At 34.9% G+C, this 19,033-nt stretch overlaps 1 long non-coding RNA gene across 2 annotated transcripts; it reads left to right on the forward strand.

Moving 5' to 3' along the window:
* Positions 1-8,237: 8,237 nt before the first annotated feature.
* Positions 8,238-15,312, forward strand: LOC131063461 (uncharacterized). Of its 2 annotated transcripts, none has more exons than XR_009111068.2 (5): positions 8,238-8,588; positions 14,104-14,261; positions 14,389-14,487; positions 14,595-14,667; positions 14,786-15,312. It is a non-coding gene; the product is annotated as an uncharacterized LOC131063461 (long non-coding RNA). The 2 variants fall into 2 exon arrangements; XR_009111067.2 differs by having other exon boundaries at positions 14,441-14,487.
* The last annotated feature ends 3,721 nt before the right edge of the window (positions 15,313-19,033 follow it).

Consider the following 19,033-nt stretch of genomic DNA (forward strand, 5'->3'; position numbering starts at 1 on the left):
ATGTTTGGATAATGTTAATGATTCCTGGGTAATAGATTCTGGCACTTCATTTCATGCTACACCCCATAGAAAATATTTTCTAGATTATGTTCAAGGTGATTTTGGACAGGTATATTTGGGTGATGATGAGCCCTGTCAAATTGTTAGAAAAGGAAAGATAAAGATCAAGTTGCAGAATGGAAATGACTGGTTTCTGCAGGAGGTAAGACATGTTCCTAACTTAAGAAGAAATTTAATTTCTGTAGGACAACTAGGTAGTGAAGGTTGCATAGTTACCTTCTCAGACAGTATCTAGAAGGTCAGTAAAGGATCATTAGTAGTAGCTAAAGGTGCGAAGGTAGGCACATTATATCTGTGTACTGGTAACACTTACTCTACCTTAGCTGCTACAAATAAAGTTACTATAGGGACAACAACAATAGATGTTGCAAGAACAGATTCGATAATGTGGCACCATAGGCTTGGGCACATGAGTGAGAAAGGGATGAAAATCCTTCACTCCAAAAATCTATTGCCAAGACTAAAGAAGATTGATTTAGAGTTCTGTGAAAACTGTGTTTATGGTAAACAGAAAAGAGTCAGATTTCTCAAGGTTGGGAAAGAGAAGAAGAGTGAGAAGTTAGAGCTTGTACATTCAGATGTATGGGGACCGGCTCAGGTATCATCTCTTGGTGGCTCTTGTTATTATGTTATTTTTATTGATGACTCAACCAGAAAAACATGGGTATATTTCCTAAAAAGAAAATCAGATGTTTTTGAAACTTTTAAGAAATGGAAAGCTTTGGTTGAGAATTAGACAGGAAAAAAGTTGAAGTGTCTCAGATCGGATAATGGAGGTGAGTATTGCAGCAAAGCATTTGAAGATTATTGCTCCTTAAATGGGATTCGAAAGTAGAAGATAGTTCCACGAACTCCACAGGAAAATGGTGTGTCAGAGAGAACGAATAGGACTATCATGGAACGCGCGAGGAGAATGAGATTGCATGTTGGATTGCCCTTACATTTTTGGGCAGATGTTGTACATACTGCTGTCTATTTGATAAATAGAGGACCTTCAACCCCTTTGGATGGTGGTATTCCAGAGGAGGCATGGACTGATAAAAAGGTAAATTATTCTTTTCTAAAAAAATTTGGTTGAGAAGCTTTTGTCCATGTTGATAAAGAAAGCATAACCAAGCTTGATGCTAAATCTTAGAAATGTACCTTCATTGGATATGGGATAGATGAATATGGCTATCGGTTATGGGATTTTGAAAATAAAAAAATAATTAGAAGTAGAGATGTTATATTCAATGAGAAGGTTATGTATAAAGAACAGATGCAGGAAAAGAAGCATGAACAAGAAAAACAAAAATATGTGGTGTTGGATGAGATTCCTGAAAATGAAATGCCACAGGTACCTAATGCTCAGCAACAACTGATTGTCCCACAAACACCTGCAAGTGTTAGGCATTCTATGAGGACAAGTAGACCCCCTGAAAGATTTTCTCCTTCTTTGTATTCTATTTTATTAACGGATTCTGGTGAACCATAAGAATATGAAGAAGCAATGCAGGTGGATGCCAAACAACAGTGGGAGCTAGGCATGAAAGAGGAGATGGAGTCCTTGATGAAAAATAAGACTTGGGACTTAGTCCTTTTACCTGCAGAAAAAAGAGCGTTGCCTAACAAATGGGTTTATAGGCTGAAGGGGGAGGAAGGAGGTCAGAAAAGATATAAGGCTAGACTTGTGGTAAAAGGTTTTGCACAGAAAAAGGGTGTAGATTATGATGAAATATTTTCTCCAGTTGTAAAAATGACTTCAATTAGAACTGTACTTAGTCTTGTGGCTGCAGATGATTTACATCTTGAACAATTAGAAGTGAAAATAGATTTTCTCCATGGATATTTGGAGGAGGAAATTTACATGTTGCAACCACAGGGATATGAGGTCAAAGGTAAGGAGAACTTGGTGTGTAGGTTGAAGAAAAGTTTGTATGGCCTAAAGCAAGCACCCCGACAATGGTATTTAAAATTTGATAGTTTCATGGCTGAACACGGTTATCACATATGTCATTCTGATCATTGTGTATATTTTAAGAGATTTGATAATGGCAGTTATATTATCCTGTTGCTTTATGTTGATGACATGCTTGTTGCTGGGTCTAACATGCAACATATAAATGATCTTAAATAGAAATTAGCCAGGTCATTTGCTATGAAGGATTTGGGTGCAGCTAAGCAAATTCTCGGTATGCGGATTACACGGGACAGGAAAAATAGAACCCCGAATCTGTCCCAAAGTGAGTATATAAAGAAGGCGTTGAAAAGATTTAACATGCAGGATGCAAAAGTAGTTAGTACACCTTTGGCTAGTCATTTCAAATTGACTAAGGAGATGTGCCCAAAGGCACAGGAAGAGGTTAATAAAATGTCTAACATCCCGTATTAATCAACTGTTGGCAGTCTGATGTATGCAATGGTATGCACAAGGCCAGATATTGCACATGCAGTGGGAGTTGTGAGCAGGTTTATGAGTAATCCGGGTATGGAACATTGGAATGCTATGAAATGGATTCTTCGATATTTGAAAGGAACTACTACGAAGGCATTATGTTTCAAAGGATCTAATGCTGCTCTGAGTGTATTTGTTGACTCTGATCTGGCAGGTGATATTGATTCATGGAGGAGTACTACAGGGTATGTTTTTACTATAGGGGGAACTGCAGTCAATTGGATTTCTGGGCTGCAAAAGGTTGTTGCACTTTCAACCACTAAAGCTGAGTATGTTGCTACTACAGAAGCCAGCAAGGAGATGATTTGGTTACAATATTTTCTGGAGGAATTGGGTCAGACACAAGAGGATAGCCCATTGTATACTGATAGCTAGAGTGCCATTCATCTTGCGAAGAACTCTACTTTTCATTCAAGGACAAAGCACATTCAGCTCAAGTACCACTTCATCCAGACTATTTTGGAGGAGGGTCAGTTATGGCTTGAGAAGATTCACACAAGTGAGAATCCTGCCGATATGTTCACGAAGGCAGTTCTACAGGAGAAGCTGATTTCTTCATCAGTTTATGTTGGTCTTCTTGATTGATAATTGTGGAATTTATACCAGTTGAGTCCTAGTGTTTTATCCAGTGGATGTTGTATGTACAATGGTGTTGTGTAGTATCAGTCTCCAAGTGGGAGATTGTTCGGTGTGGAGCCTAATCAGTCTCCAAGTGGGAGATTGTTGAAATGTGGCGACTGATCAACAAAGTACTGTACACTCAGCATGCATCCTCGTCGGGCCCTGACCCACTCAACACGTATCCTCGCGGGGGTCTAGGGCTAGGCCGGGCCTCAGGCGAGGGTTCAAAGGCGGCAGCCCCCGAGAAAAGCGGGGGTTCGGGGGCGGGAGCCCCCGAGAAATTTTTTTTTGGTATTTTTTTTTATGAAAACCGACATTGTAATAAAACCCTAAAAAGGCTGACTTTGTTTTTGCCCTAAAAACGCATGTTATAAGCGACTGGGATGCTTAAGGCATTGTAAGGTTGATGTACTGTTTTTGCTGGATAATATAAAAGATTGGACGACTGTGGATGGTGGACGTAACCCATTCTGGGTGAACCATGTTAAATCTCTGTGTTATCTGTGTCCTATTTTATTTATTTATCTTTTGTATTTAAATCTGCATATAATTGTTAGTTCATATTTGCTTCGGATCTACTTGAAACCCTAACACCTCTCTCCCTCTATCTTTGTTTCTATCTCAATCTTCATCCATCCCTCTATCTCTAAACATGCCTCCCCCTCTCTATCCATTCATCTCTCTCTCCACTCTCCCTCCTCTCTCTCTCTCTCTCTCACTCTCTCGATCCCCATCTTCATCTCCATATCTATTATATCTCCCTATGTATTTATATCCCTTATCTCAATATCCTTACCCCCCCCTCTCTCTCTCTTCCCACTCCATCTCCCACTCTTTCTCAATTGAAAAAATAACCCAAGCTAGTGGGTAATGGAGTCTGATTATCTTCTTTCTTTTGAGGTTTCATTTCATTTGTGTTTCAATCTTTGTAGGTGAATGCATTGTTCATTCAAAGCTATCACTTCTCCACTGATGATTGCTCATAGATGGTTCAATTGCTAAGTGGAAACTATGATATTAAAGAACCTAGGAATGACTTCTACCTAGAAATAAAACTTTATGAATCTTTGTGAATTTAATGACCTACAATTATCTCATTAGAGCATGTGGTTTCATTTTTATTTTCCCATTAAACATAAACATAAATTAGTTTATAACATAAAATATTTATAAAATTAAAATAATATTTAACCATTCTTAGTGAAGCTTAAGTGCATGCTCTACAAAATTTATCTGAAATGGAATTCTTTAAAAATATCTAATTGAGGAATGGAAGAAAATTTTGTCATTAAAATATATTGATCAGCAACAATTTTGTTATGATTTGATCAATTATAGCTATTTTTTATTATATTCCTTCAATACACAATAGATTTTCATGAAGTGGCATACTAAATATTGCAACTGAAAATAAAATTTGATACTTTTATTTCTTTTTACATTTGCTTTGTCTTTGTCTTAAATATTCCATTTTGGTACTTAATTTCTTCTATATATTTGTGTATAAGTAGCCATAATGTTAAATAATGATCAAATAACCAATGGCCTCATTTAACAAATATCAATAGAATTGTTTTAAAATGAAATAAACACAACAAAAAATAGAGGACACAAATTTCTCACCGTGAATACTCTTGCACGACTGTTGGTATTACACAAATCCCTAAACTAATTTTCTATTATGCTCTAAAATTTACATTAAAATTCATAATCCAATTTAAATCGTGGAACAAAAGTATTGAAACAAAGAAAGGGTGAGTGTAGGAGAAGATATGGATTTGGTGGTCTTAGGGGCTCCAAATATTAAATATCCTAAAAATTATTTTGTTATGCTACTATGTATGATGGATTTATTTCTAATCAATAAATGTAGATGTTTACTTATGAAAGAGAGTGTGGTTTATAAGTTTTCCAATTGAGACCCCTGGAAAATAAGGTTATATTGAGTTTTGGGTGATGCGACCATTATAGATATAGTAAGGATTATAGGATATAAAAATGCTTTTGAAAAGTCATATTTTAAACAATCTAGAATATATAACCCACTTTAAACAATGGAACAGAAACATTGTTAATTTTGTCATAAAATTCCCCCTAATCCAAAAACTATTTAAAAAGCAGGACGAACAACTACTAATTTTCTATTATGCTCTAAAACTTAGATTAAAATTTTTAATCCAATTTAAATATTGCAAACTTTCTTCAAAATCCTAAACTGTGCACAATCAAAATTAAGTAGCAGAACATTGCTAATTTTCCACAATGCACTATATTCCACAACCCAAAAATATTGCTACTGCCCTAAAATTTATGTAAAATCCATAACCTAATTCAAATAGAAGGGAAACATTGTTAATGTTATTCAGAAAGCCCTAAGATTGTCACAAGAGCCCACAAAGTGAACCATGTGAAATAAGAGAACAAATAAATGTTAATAAGTGATTGCAACGAATATTTCCAAAAATGAAGTAAATAAGCTAGAGCAAAATATGATTTTGGATGAGATAACGCAGAGCACTGGGTCTTTCAAATATGGAAAATCTCCTTACATTGAATGTGAGATGAAAGAAAGAAGCAAGAAAATGAATCTTGCCGCACAATAGTTTAGAGTACAAACTGAATCTTGCATTGAATGTAGCAAAAGACCCGGTTCAAACGTTTTCCCAAACGATTTGATTGAAAAATCTTGTAACCCATGTAACAAATAATGAATGGCTCTGAAAGTAATCGAAATAATAGGAAACCCTTTTCATGATTTCGGAAACTACAATTTGAATGGCATCATGGAGATACACTATTTCACACTGTTGAATATTATCAAAAAAACTTGAAAATTATATGAATGAATGAATTCACTACTCATAAAACATTGATTCAATATAATGTAATGCACAACTAAACTAAAACAGAAAATCCATGTGAACAGTTGGGCACCAAAATTTAAATTCCATGATAAAAAAAACTTAAACATTATATGAATGAATGAATTCACTACTCATAAAATATGATTGAATATAATGTGATGCATAGCTAGATTGTAACTTACAAACCATTTGAAAAACTGGGCACCAAAATTTAAAAATTCAATGACAAAAATGATCACTGAATCAACGTTTTCACAGTCGTTTCCAAAGATGTCTCCAAACAAAACCAACGTAAAACTGGCATAATCCTATATACATTACAAAACAGAAACAAAATGAAGAAGCAACAACACTGAGATTGAACCAACAACACTGAGATTGAACAACAAGTTCTTCTCGCAGCAACCGCAGCTCCCCTTGCTCTGTGATTCAACCAAAACCTCCACCTCCAGATTATTTCTCTCGACCTTTCGGATCTCTCTTTCTGGATGTAGCTATTTTGGCAAAATGATCATTGAGGCTAGGCATTTAAAATTTTTGGACACATGTTTAGGCGGGCATTTCAAATTTTTGGACACACGTTTAGGCAGGCATTTCAAATTTTTTGACACACATGGTTACAAACTGTAGTCGTACTAGTGACTATGAGAGTGGTCGGCAAATGCTAGTTGCGTGCAAATGCTTTCCGTCAACCGTAAAACAACAACATGCCTCCACATCAACCCGATGGCTGGTCCTAGAACGTGTCTCATGACATCATGAGAGGGCATGCGATTTTGGAGCCGCATCATGTCATGGCATGCCATTTTGGAGCCAGAATAGCTACAGCCCATTTATAGTGTGTAGACATTAACACTACCATGCATTTATGCTGCCACTTGTCATTATGATGACTTGAAATTGATTTGAGACTAAAGTGAAATGATATTTAAATCAGGCTTATGAAAGTCTCTTGTAAAAAAGCATAAACAAAACTTTCTAGGAAGACATAAGATGGAACAAATAAAACTTTCTATTATTTTATAAATTTTTTTATATCAGTTCAAACTTTCATCAAAGTTTTTGGAGTTTCATGGTACTTGTTCATGTCATTTTAGAGACCCCTCAGCTGTCACACGAGCATGAAATAAAAACTATGATGTCACAATTGATGTGGCATCTCAGCAGCCACAAAATGGCAATTTATTTATTGCTAGTGGTAATAAAGTAAAAAATTTCCGATTTCGATGTCATTTTCTTTATTTGTTGGCTTAAAATTCCAGTGTTCATCCTCTCAAAATAATAACGAAAACAAATTTGGAAAAAGATATTTGCAAACAATTGACAAAACTGACACCATCAAATGGAATAAGAGACTCAAAATTTGGGTTGAATGTGCAGTAAAATTTTTAACCGGATATTAACAAGATAAATTTTCGGAGTTATATGGGATATTCCCAAGTCCGATGCATTTTAGACATTAGTCTTGATCTCATTTTTGCTAAAATCTACCTTGTTAGATACACCTGTGATAGACATAACTTAGTTATTTGATTTACAACTAAAAGGAAATCATAGTGTGAGAGAATGAATCGTGGTATGACACAAACCTCTTTGATGGTCAGGTTCCTATTCATTTATAAGATGAAAACAATTCATTAGTATGTTATATTAAGGAATAATAGAGGATTTCCAATCAATTCGATCACTTAGTACATAGAAGTTATATGATACTAGACTAAAGGGACTTCCCTAGAACAAAAATGATAAACCAAAGATAGAAGGTATTTTTTGTTGTGTCTATTGTTGCAATCATCTGACTGCATAGTTTTTGAGTCACACTGATTGACCATATTTCATGAAGTGGTTCACATGAACCCATCTCTCATGAGATGAATGATCTCATTGCTTCACTTTTGTGAGCATCACCTAGATGTAATGAGTTCTAAGTGGACTATCCATTCTCATGAGAGATGGATTCATATGAACCACTACTCGTGAAACGAATCAATGAGTTTGACTAAAAAACTTTACAATTTGACTAAAAAACTTTACAATTGAATCCTCCTCATGTCAGTATCATAAACCAAAGATAGCTCAAAAATATAAGTAGAAAAATTCCTATAATAGTTTTACACCAATGATAAACGTAACTAACCTAGTTACTTGACTTACAACTAAAAGGAAGGAAAGCGACTTTTCTCCACACAAAATAGCACACCCATACGAAACATAGCCATTGCCATACTTACGTGGGTTGTAACGCGACATCAGTAACATACCGAAGGTACCAAACATGGCATCGCCATACAACCATGCAAAAGGGCTCTTTGGCCGCTGGGAAAAAGAAACCGACAACATGTAATCATCAATGTGAAGCAACAAAGGGGCGGGAAATTGTACCACCGTCAATAAAAGGCACGATCGGCGGGAATTTTTTAATCATTGATAAATATGTCAAAAACACGACATGTCTTAAAGGACATGGGTGCATTTTTTACCAAAACACATAGGGTTTGATAAGTTGCAGCTTTGACAAGAAGGAAAAACAAGGGTTTGTGTGACTGCGTGAAAGAGGGAGCTTCAATTGGAGGGTGGATATCAAAGATTTCGACTACACAAAACAATGAGTAAAAATCCCTAACTTATTTATTTTCCAATCATAGTTCCAGATGGTATTTTTTTAGGGTTTTGGGTTGTGAAAGGGGCATTTTTGTTTTAAATGACTCATTTTGGATAGTTTTGTAGAAAGCAACATATGTTAGCCAGAAAGTCTCCATAACTAATTTACAGACCCAGACCAGATAGTACCCTTTGCAAAACTTTTGTGTCTTTTAACATGCCCTGTCCAAATAGGTGTGGAAAATTGTTGTGTTGTTGAAAAGATTACCCAAAAAATCCGAGCCTTCATAGTCCCATTCAAGAATCGCAAACTTGCATTTACAGGTGGGTCAAAAAAATGCCTCCACAAAAAGCACACATACAGACTGGGCAAATTTCAAAACTTCCAATCTTTTACACTCTTTTGAAAACCCTAGTCCACTCCCCAAAAATATTACAAACCCTAGTAACATTACAAAACCCCTAAGTGTGGAAAACCCATGTATTCTCAAAAAGATTACCCTAAGTGTGGGAAACCCTGGTTTCATTTTTGTGTTTTGAATTTACGTTGTCGATCTTGACTCTTATAATAGTTTAATTTAGATTAATTATGTTTATTTTTAAATTCTGAAGTGATTTAATTTAATCAATATCAATATACACACTTTGCAAGCACATAAAATGTACCTCCTCTGTCAATAAAGCCATTTTTTATCAACCATGTAAAATGCACCATGTTTTTCAACCCATGGAAACCAAGTCTATGAAGTCTTTGTTCTATTCATTCCACATCATTGCTTTGAATATCCAAGGGCTTTTTTTATCTACTATAAGAGTTTGTGTGGGCATTGATTTTTAATACTCGTACTATCTTTTGTAATGTTGAATGTGAATAGAAGAGTTGAGGTTGAAAAATACATGTATTGGACCACACACAAACCAAGTTTTATGTTCATATGATGTCATGTCCATCTTTTGTATGTTATTAGACATCATGGGATTTTTATTATAACTGATATGGTGTTCGTGGGCATTGATTTTTCAGTGGTCAAGCTTCTTGTGAAGTTGAATATGAATAAAATTTTGCACGTAGGATAACGTCGTGTTTTGCAACCCATGAAAACCAAGTTTTTGGTTTGTATGATGTGTAATCACGGTTTCAATTCCCACCAAGAGAGATGGGCAGAAGCTATTCTCGATATAAGTTAGGCCAAACACACAAATAAGATTTGGTAGTTAATGAAAATGTGTTTTCTACAGTTGCATTTTCTGAGAGGTTGCGTATTCTCATTTCTGGACCTCTTACCTAAACTACCATCTATTGTTACTACTACTGGAATCTTTAGTTTTGTAGTCCAGTGTCATATTGTTGTTTTGAACAATTTTCTATTGTTTGTCTATCGTCTTCTCCTCTTTTTGCTCACTATACAAAAAATTTAATACATAACCAATAATAGATGTGATGACTGATTGTTTAATGCTCATCACAACATGCACAACTTCTAGTCACGCTTCCTAGGATGCAACACATTTTTATGCTTTCATTCTTTCTATTACCGATTGACATTTCTTTGTATAGATGTAAACAATGTACTGTATGTTTGAGGTTGTGCCAGCAATGGACATATCTGGGTTTTAGAGGTTACCACATGGGTTTTGGTGTACTTGCCCCTCATCCTTTCCATGTAACATTTAAATGTGAAACACAATGACATTCTCTTCTTATATGCTCTACCATTCGATTTGTCATTTACATGGTATGTCAATTCATATTGGACGTTCTTAAACTAATTCATGATAGAGGCTTGCAAGTCGTATATCACGTTGTGTTTTACAATATAAACAAGTTAAGTTCATGGATGATATGAGATGCACTTGATGGCCTTCGATGCACATTTTTTGAAATGATTCAAATAATTTGAGGAAATCTTTCCTCAAGTAAATGAGGTTTGTGCACCCCTTAAATAAAAATTGCCTCTATGCAGTTAACTATATGGCTACAATGTTGGATTCATGAAATACGTAAACTTGAAGTTATTAGTTGTTGGGAAACCGTAATTTGGCAGCCCCATTAAACAATGTATCATTTAGTTTATGTTGTTGGCCACATTCTGCCCACAGTTTGTAGGATCTCATCTGTTTCTATGCTTCTTTTATTTTTATGAAATTTTAATTCCATATTTTTTGTAAAGATGTCAATGATTTCTTTAATATTTGAGGTTGTTTGCAACAATGGTACTCATTTTACATTACTAGAAAGGATTTAGATGGTTTCACGAGATCTATCATCTAAGGAAATCGGTCATAGGGCTAGGATCTTTCATTCATTGCATATTTATATTTAAGGTTTTTACTACATGGAAAAATCAAGGTTGTCAACGCGAATAAACAATGTAATCTTTGGAATATGTTGATGTGGGATGGCCAATATCCTCAAATTGTAAATGTCATTGTGCATTGTGCAGAATAATAAGTTCTCTTCAACCTACACACCTTCTACCCACAGTTTGTAGGATGTCATTCATTTCTATGATTTCTATAAGTTCTCTCAAACACTGATTCAACATTTTGTGTATAGATGTCAACAATTTCTATCTTATCTGACATTGCTTTCACCAACAAAACCATATACTTATCCAACATCTTCAGAACACATCTAAAAATTGTTATTGTTATGTAAGGTTCACTGCAAGCTTGAAGTGAAATATTTCATTGACGGAGGATATGAGTTCATTTATGGTCAGAATAATACTATTGAAATGCCTCTTACCAACTATTCCAATTTGTTAATGAATTACTATAATCATTCATTCGACTTACCTTTTAAATAATTTTTTTCTCTATGTTAAGCAAAAATGTTTGGTTGTCCCACGTATGTTACTAGGGTGGTGAGACAACACAAATGGCGGATCTTAATGGACTTGCAAGTGCAAGATGTTGGCAACAAAGTCAATCATTTCTTAGCCAAAAATCTCCATTGGAGTCCAATTGTTGTTGAAGCTAATGATGACCATTGTGCAACAATTCCACTTCACAGATTGGATTATTTTCTTATAGGGGAAGCCTTGGTTGAAAGTGCAGAAGCCACATTTTTTGAAAACATCATAGAGAGAACCACAGTGTATGCTTAAAAGAGCACTCAACGAAGATGTATTCTTGGTTAGTACGTTGCATCATTCTTTCAATATGTACACAATATTTGTTGTCTTCAAATTTGTAGTTAACAACATGACTATGCATTTCAGTTATTGGTGTGCATTTCGTCCAAAGGACCATAGTAATGGTCCTCCCACAAAGGAACGTGTAAGGAACTTTAGAAAAAAATAAAGTTGCCAGTGCCACATTATTGTTAAGGTGATGAAAGGTAGACCAGATGTATCAATCTTGATATTCAATCAAAGGTTTCATGTAGACACAAAGGGTGAATTGTTTCATGGTGTTGATGATATAATGAATGAGCCACGTTCCCAATATGCTCCAAACCTTTTAGCTAAATGCAAAATTTATGTTGAGAGCTTGTTGCTAATGGATGTTAGTGTTGATGCTATTATGGATAGACACCTTTTTGATCCTCTTTTTTCTAACATGTTGAGGTGGAGAGATGAATTCCTAACATGTAAGGACATCATGAATGCATGGAGAAGGGTGAAGTCCAACTGTTGGTAGAAGCACGTCCATGATGCCACTAGTATAATTTGCTATGGCAATTAGAGGATGTGACTAATTTTTTTTATTTCCAAACACCTCAAGGCACCAACAAGCCTTTCATTATGGGGTTCCAGACTCCATGGATGCTCAATATGATGGTTCAACACTCCCATGATTCGATCATTTCCATGGATTCCACATTTGCAGCCGATAAATATGGGGTTAGATCCTCACAATCCTTTGTATGCATTCTTATTTATGATTTTGACAAACAAATGCCTTTATAACTACTAATGATTGTGGTTGGTTGTTTGCCAAAAACTACCAATTGTATCCCCTACTAGTTTTTGATGACCAGCAGGTTGGGGTACCTATTGCATGGGCAATGTGCTCATGAAACAAGAGCAAGGACATTTAGGTTTGGTTGGCGGAGGTGCAACGACAAGGAAAGAAGGCCAGACATGATTGAAGGATCAATGCCTTTTTGACTGATGATGCCACTGCAGAGATACAAGCCATACAATATGCCATCTTTTATTAGTTACACTCTTCATTGAAATTCTTATGACATGTTGCATTGTGCTTCGATGTCTTGGTTATGACCTTTTATTGTCTTTATACAAGGGTTGTATTCAGATGTCATGTTTTTCTTTGTATTTAGCACATGCATCGCACATGGTTGAAAATGTGTATAACAATGCTGCGAAGGATAGGGCGATGGACATATTTCAGTGCCTAGGGAGAATCATGATGGTAATGGATGATAGTGAGGACAACACTATCCGCCTTTTCCATAATTTTTTTAATAAGTTTAGTGGCCAACCTCATTTTCTTGACTACTTCAATAGAGCTTGGTGCCAAGTAAATGGCTGTATAGATGAGCTATAGCTTCATATTGTATACTTTTACATCATCCGATGGTACATGTCATACATTTACATTCATAGTTGTTATCTTTATGGTTTGCAGCAATGTGGGCGAAAAACTTCAGGCATTTCCCACATGCCAACCAAGACACAAATGTTGTCATTAAGTCGTACCATTGCAAATCGAAGATGCAATATGTGTGTGATCATCAAAAGAAATGCACGAGGTGAATGGATCACCTGTATTATAGCCTTGTCTATAAAATGGAGCCATTTTTTAGACACAGGAAGAAGTTGCAGCAATATGGCTTTATAAACAACTATAGGATGTGACATCTGCAGAGTAGTCTTGAGAGGGCAAAGAAAATACCTGATGCTGATGTTGTTCCTGATGACAGTCACCCTGGATAGTTTTGGGTGAAACGTTAGACTTCCTGCAAGTGGTATGTCATTAGAATTTATGGTGCTTACCTATATGTTTGCAACTGTCCTTGGAGTTTGCAAGGAAACACTTGCAAGCATGTGTTGAAGGTTGTTGCCATGAAAAAATATGTACAGGATGGTGGTGAAGTCAACCCACATATGTGGATATTGTTGGATTACTTATTTAAATTTTTCCATTGTAATATATATTTTTCCTTTTTTCAAAGTTGTTAACTCACTGTCTAACAATAATTCATTAGGGTGATGTTTCGGTGCCTACTGAATCTGTGGCAAATTCAATAGAGACTGCCACACTTGATGCGATCAATGACAATATATCCAATGTTATTACTCCTCAACAATCTCCTCTAACTACCATTGATGGTGTTTCACCTATGCACACAGTGACATTATGGAGTGAATTAATTGATTTCTTGAGGAAGTAGTCGCAAACAAGGCCACAATAAGCATAAAAAATGCAATCCTTCTATTCTTGTGTAGAGAGGTTAATTTCGGATCTTTAGCAATCAAATGCATTACCTTTTAATTTCAGTCCTAATATGGATATATCTAAAACGAGCACTTTTTGCATGCGTCCATGGTTTAGTGCAACCAAGGATCGTGTTTGGCTTTGCAGGCATGGTGGAAGCCAACACATAACACCTGAAGTTCCTCAATCATAATTGTTTACATTCTCTTGCAATGGTAAAAGGGGGAGGAAGGGCAACAAGCAATCTTAGCAAACAAGGGGAGCACATGTCAAAGGTATTACCTCTATTCCATGAAAAAAAGGTTTGTTAGGGATTCTCATATTGAAAAATTCATGTCCATTTTTTGAATCTATCTTACATTTGTTGACTGTGTCGTCCATTTGTTTCCAATGTTTTCAAAGCATCATTAACTTCTAGCCCACGAAGTCCCCATTGACGTCTATCTTTTTACAGCACTACGGGTGCACAACGTATGGATTATAGAGAATAGTAAATGGGAGGTACAATTATTTGTTTGCTTTTTTTCTTTAGCTTTACTTAGATGCTAGTGATTACAATAATACATGTGTACAGGGTGTCACAACCTCAATGTGTTTTTCTCATGCAGGTGGACGACACTGGTATTAGTTTTGCAACATTAATAGAGATATGACTTTCATAACTTTTACTGATAAAAGGAGGTTATGAAATATATTTCCCTATTCTAAAATTAAATTTCTATTTACCTTTCCTTAAAATGTTATGCTTTTTTATTACTACAACATAATGAACTAACGCTACTATTGTCTTCTTATGCAGATTGTCAGGCATTGTAGAAGATTACAATCCACACTTTGTATGTTTCACAAGGGCGTACCAACAGTTGCTCGGTTGGCACGTCAGCATGCAGGGAGACGTTCTGGGCCAGCCAATACTACAATTCGACATTGCATCTTGGCACTGGTTTCTAACTGTAAGGGATCATACATGACAGGTTGAGGATATCAATTTCTCTCTTTTGTATTGGTCATCATTGTTCCCTCACATTGTTGTATCCTGTACCACGACATATACAAACAATCAAGGACATGTGACACCGTTAGTGCCAATGAATGGATAGAAAATTCTTGTGACAATTTTCCCACAAATCTGTTGGTCTTGGAGTATACGGACATGTTTACTAGACGATGCAGAGTCGGAAATCGAAATTGATTTTCGAGGATTCTATCTAGATTTCCATGATAGTCATTGATAAGTAACATTTTTGGTTCTTGCTAATTTGTAAGACATTGATATGTAACACAAAAACCACTTTGTTGATGACTGGAAGCAATGCATTTTAATCAATCTTTTGCCATATTAATGTCAATGTTAGATTACTGAACACTAATTTGTCAATGTTAGCTTGCTTCACTAATTCGTCTGATCCATTTTGGATCATGCCTTGATTTCAAATCCAACTCTGTAAAGTACTTAGTACGCAGGAGTTGGTTTAATAAATAAATAATATATAGAAGACAGTACCTATCCATGGAGGATATGTTTAATACAAGACCCTATAGTCAATGAATGTCCTCCATAACCCATCTTTCTTAAGCACAATAACAACATGGGAACCGCATTTCAAATTCCTAGGCATCTAACTAAGATTGAAGTTGTTTTCTTACCTTATTTGCTTCTATTAGTGACTATCCATGTAAAGACGAATGTTGGTGAGAGACTAATCTAATAACAATTGGATCTCACTTAACTACCCTCTCAGGCAACAGATCCTTGGACTCTTAGAAAAAAAGTACTTAAATTGATGCACTTCTTCCATTCATCTTTGTTCATTTTAACTGACATACTAAAATAAGCTTTGTATTCAATCACCTTATTATCTTTCTTATCCCTCAAAAGAAACAAATTAAACCCCCAACCAACATTATTCAATCTTTTGGTTTAGCCAACACTTAAATATTTGCACAATCAAAAATTAGTTAACAATTGAAAATGGAAGCAACCTTATTGGGCCATTTAAATGCAACAACAACAATTCTTCTCTTCACAAGAGCAAATATTTAAGCGAGCAAATATTTAAGCAAGTAATAATAAAGTACAAGATTTACTACTAATTGGCATATATTTGAAAACAAAATTAGACAAAAGGCAATGCCACATTTCAAACATACCTAAAATAAGTACATAATAATTTCAAACCACAATTATTTCAGCACCCACATTCACAAAAAAAAAAAAAATCTAAATCTCAATTGATATATATGACATATTGGACCAATAGAAGTGTTCACAACTTTAATGAAATTTGTATAATGAAGTGTGAAAGCAAGGTTTGTGAGATCAAAAGATTGCAAAAGGAAGAAAAAAGCTAAGCCTTTTGATCATAATGTATCATGTCAAACACTTTATTGGTAGAACTTAAAATCATCTCCATTTACCCTCCCACATATATTAGATATGGATCCATGTTGACACAACTTCAATATATATTGAAACTAACTTGGGAATAACTACTTTCTGAATGATTGGAATTGATGGATAGACCATATAAGCCTTGCTTGTGAATGAAGAAATCAAAGATTCAAAGATGTCTCTGTCTAAACCATCTAGGTTACATAAAAAAAATCTTTGAAGGACCATGAGCAACTTGAAACATTGGGCATTGGCTCTAATTGGATCACGTTAGCTCTCAAAATCAACATAACTTTAGGTATTAGGATGTTTTTATCCAAAATAAATTCTCTTCTACAAATGAATGTTGTGAGTGGTAGTTGACAAAATCAAAAGCAGCAATAGGTAGACCTTAGAAAAGAGACTTAAATCTTTGAACAAGGGTTGAAGCATTGTATGTTCCTATATTTTACAATGAAGCCATTCCATAAATTGACTTTGCTGGCAAACATACAATTCTAATAGACTTTGAATAAGACTCGGTTTTCCAAATAGAACTAAAAGTCATTTTATACCCAAGCAATATCTCACAATAATTGGATGGCATTTAGGAGCAGCAAAGGAGAATCAAGAATTGACATGAATTTGAGTTATCTTAAATAGACAACTAGCACACAAAAAAAGACTTGTCATTTTTTCAAGGAATTCATGAGGCTACACAAATAGAGGGAAGTGGTTTTAGAGGCTTCTTGCTTGACCTCAAAGTTTAACCATATATAACTTTTCCATAAGTTTGAATTTTTGAAGGCCTCAAGAGCAATGCATGGTATTAAAATACCTTAGTGCTAGCTCTGGAGATGCATGAGGATTTCATGTTGTTACAAGTAGAAGTGTAAGAAAATATTTCTCGCACTCTATCAAATGGTTTTCTCTTTATTTTCATTAAATCCAAAGGTTAATAAGACTGTAGAATCAAAAATAATTTTGATATGGATCTTAGGGTGCATCTAGGGACAACACTTTAAGCTACATGAATCTAGAGATATTGTATAGGTTAGTAATGATAACAATGAGTCAGTAATAACAATCTAAGATTGATATGTAAGAAAGATAATATAAAATGTAAATTTATGCTAATCTGTAGCAAGAGATGCATGACTATATATCTTCCTCTAGCTATGCCTCTGTTATGACTCTACAATGACACTCAGTACCAAAATTGATATAGGAGAATGTGATGAACCATTCATCACATATGTTGAATACCATAATTCAATATCATAAAGAATTGCAATCATAGTTCAATAATACAACAAACAATACATCAATGATATATAGTGCAACATTATATAGCAAACCATCTCAAAAAATGGAGGTCACAACAAAAAGACATCAAGGGGACATCAAGGGGACATCAACCTTTGGAAATTATGGTTTGCAATCATGACATCAAGGAGACAACAATACATCAAAGAGCTAGCAATCAAGGAAAGCCCTAAGCCACTGTCAAGATAGCAGAAGTCAAAAAGAGACCACAGTCACAAGAATTGCAACCCTCAATAGGATAGTCATAAAAGAGCACCATTCATGCAAATAACATGCACTGTTTGATAGTTAAAAAGGATAGTCTCAACCAAAGATTACAATCCTATATTACAATCATAGTAACAATGAATCCATAAACATTCATTGATAGACCCAAGGTATTTATACCTTCACCTTGCAGTCCAAAGATAGTCATATCTTTGAGAGGTTCAAATCTTGTTAAGGACATAGTCATGCTAGGGTTAGAGGCCACAATGAAAAAAGACCTCAGCCTTGGATACCAGAATAGTGAAAAGGAATGAAACAAAGTTTATGATAGATAACATAGAAAAATATGCTAGTGCTAATAGGTATTCAAAGACAATGAACAATATACGGTCCAAATAAGGTGCAAATCTCCATTAGAAACACTGTCATGAAGAAGTTTCAGACTATAAGATTTTGTTGATAGTAGGGACAATCATTCAATTTATGTCTCTAACCTAAACTTGAAGAATATCTATCCATTTCCTAGTCATGATAATATCATTAATACATTTCATGAACAAAATCCTTTTACTATGGTCCACACATGTTTGCAAAATCCCAAAATACTTATCAAATCAAATTTTGAAATTTCAAATATGATAAGTAAGTTCCTTGCATATCCATGAAAATTTTCCTATTATCAAAATCCAACAAAATATACATTAACTCAAAATATTTGACTTGCCTCTATATTTCATGTAAGGGTATAAATATTTCAAACCTCCTAGGAATAAACATTGCATAGTAATGCATATGCATTTCATCCTTTAGAATTTTTCACAAAACTAAAGACCAGTCCTCTAAGGTTTACATTGATAGCCATAAAGCACTGGACATGACATACCTCTATATATCAAAATATCAATATAGTTCTTTATATTTTGTATGAATATTAGTCTCTCTCACCAATTCGCCATCTATTCCTCTCCAAATATTTCCTTTGTCTGTTGTATGTTGTCAAACATGTATTCCTTTTATTTGAAGAGGGTTGTCTTTTGAGAATGTGAGATCTAAGTCTCTCAACATTTGATAATGGAATAGGCTTCAATATGAATTCTTCTGCATCTCCTGACAAGTACATGTGTATAGCCATAAAACATTAAT

The sequence above is a fragment of the Cryptomeria japonica genome, chromosome 7, assembly GCF_030272615.1.
Source record: "Cryptomeria japonica chromosome 7, Sugi_1.0, whole genome shotgun sequence".
In the NCBI taxonomy this organism is placed as follows: Eukaryota; Viridiplantae; Streptophyta; class Pinopsida; order Cupressales; family Cupressaceae; genus Cryptomeria; species Cryptomeria japonica.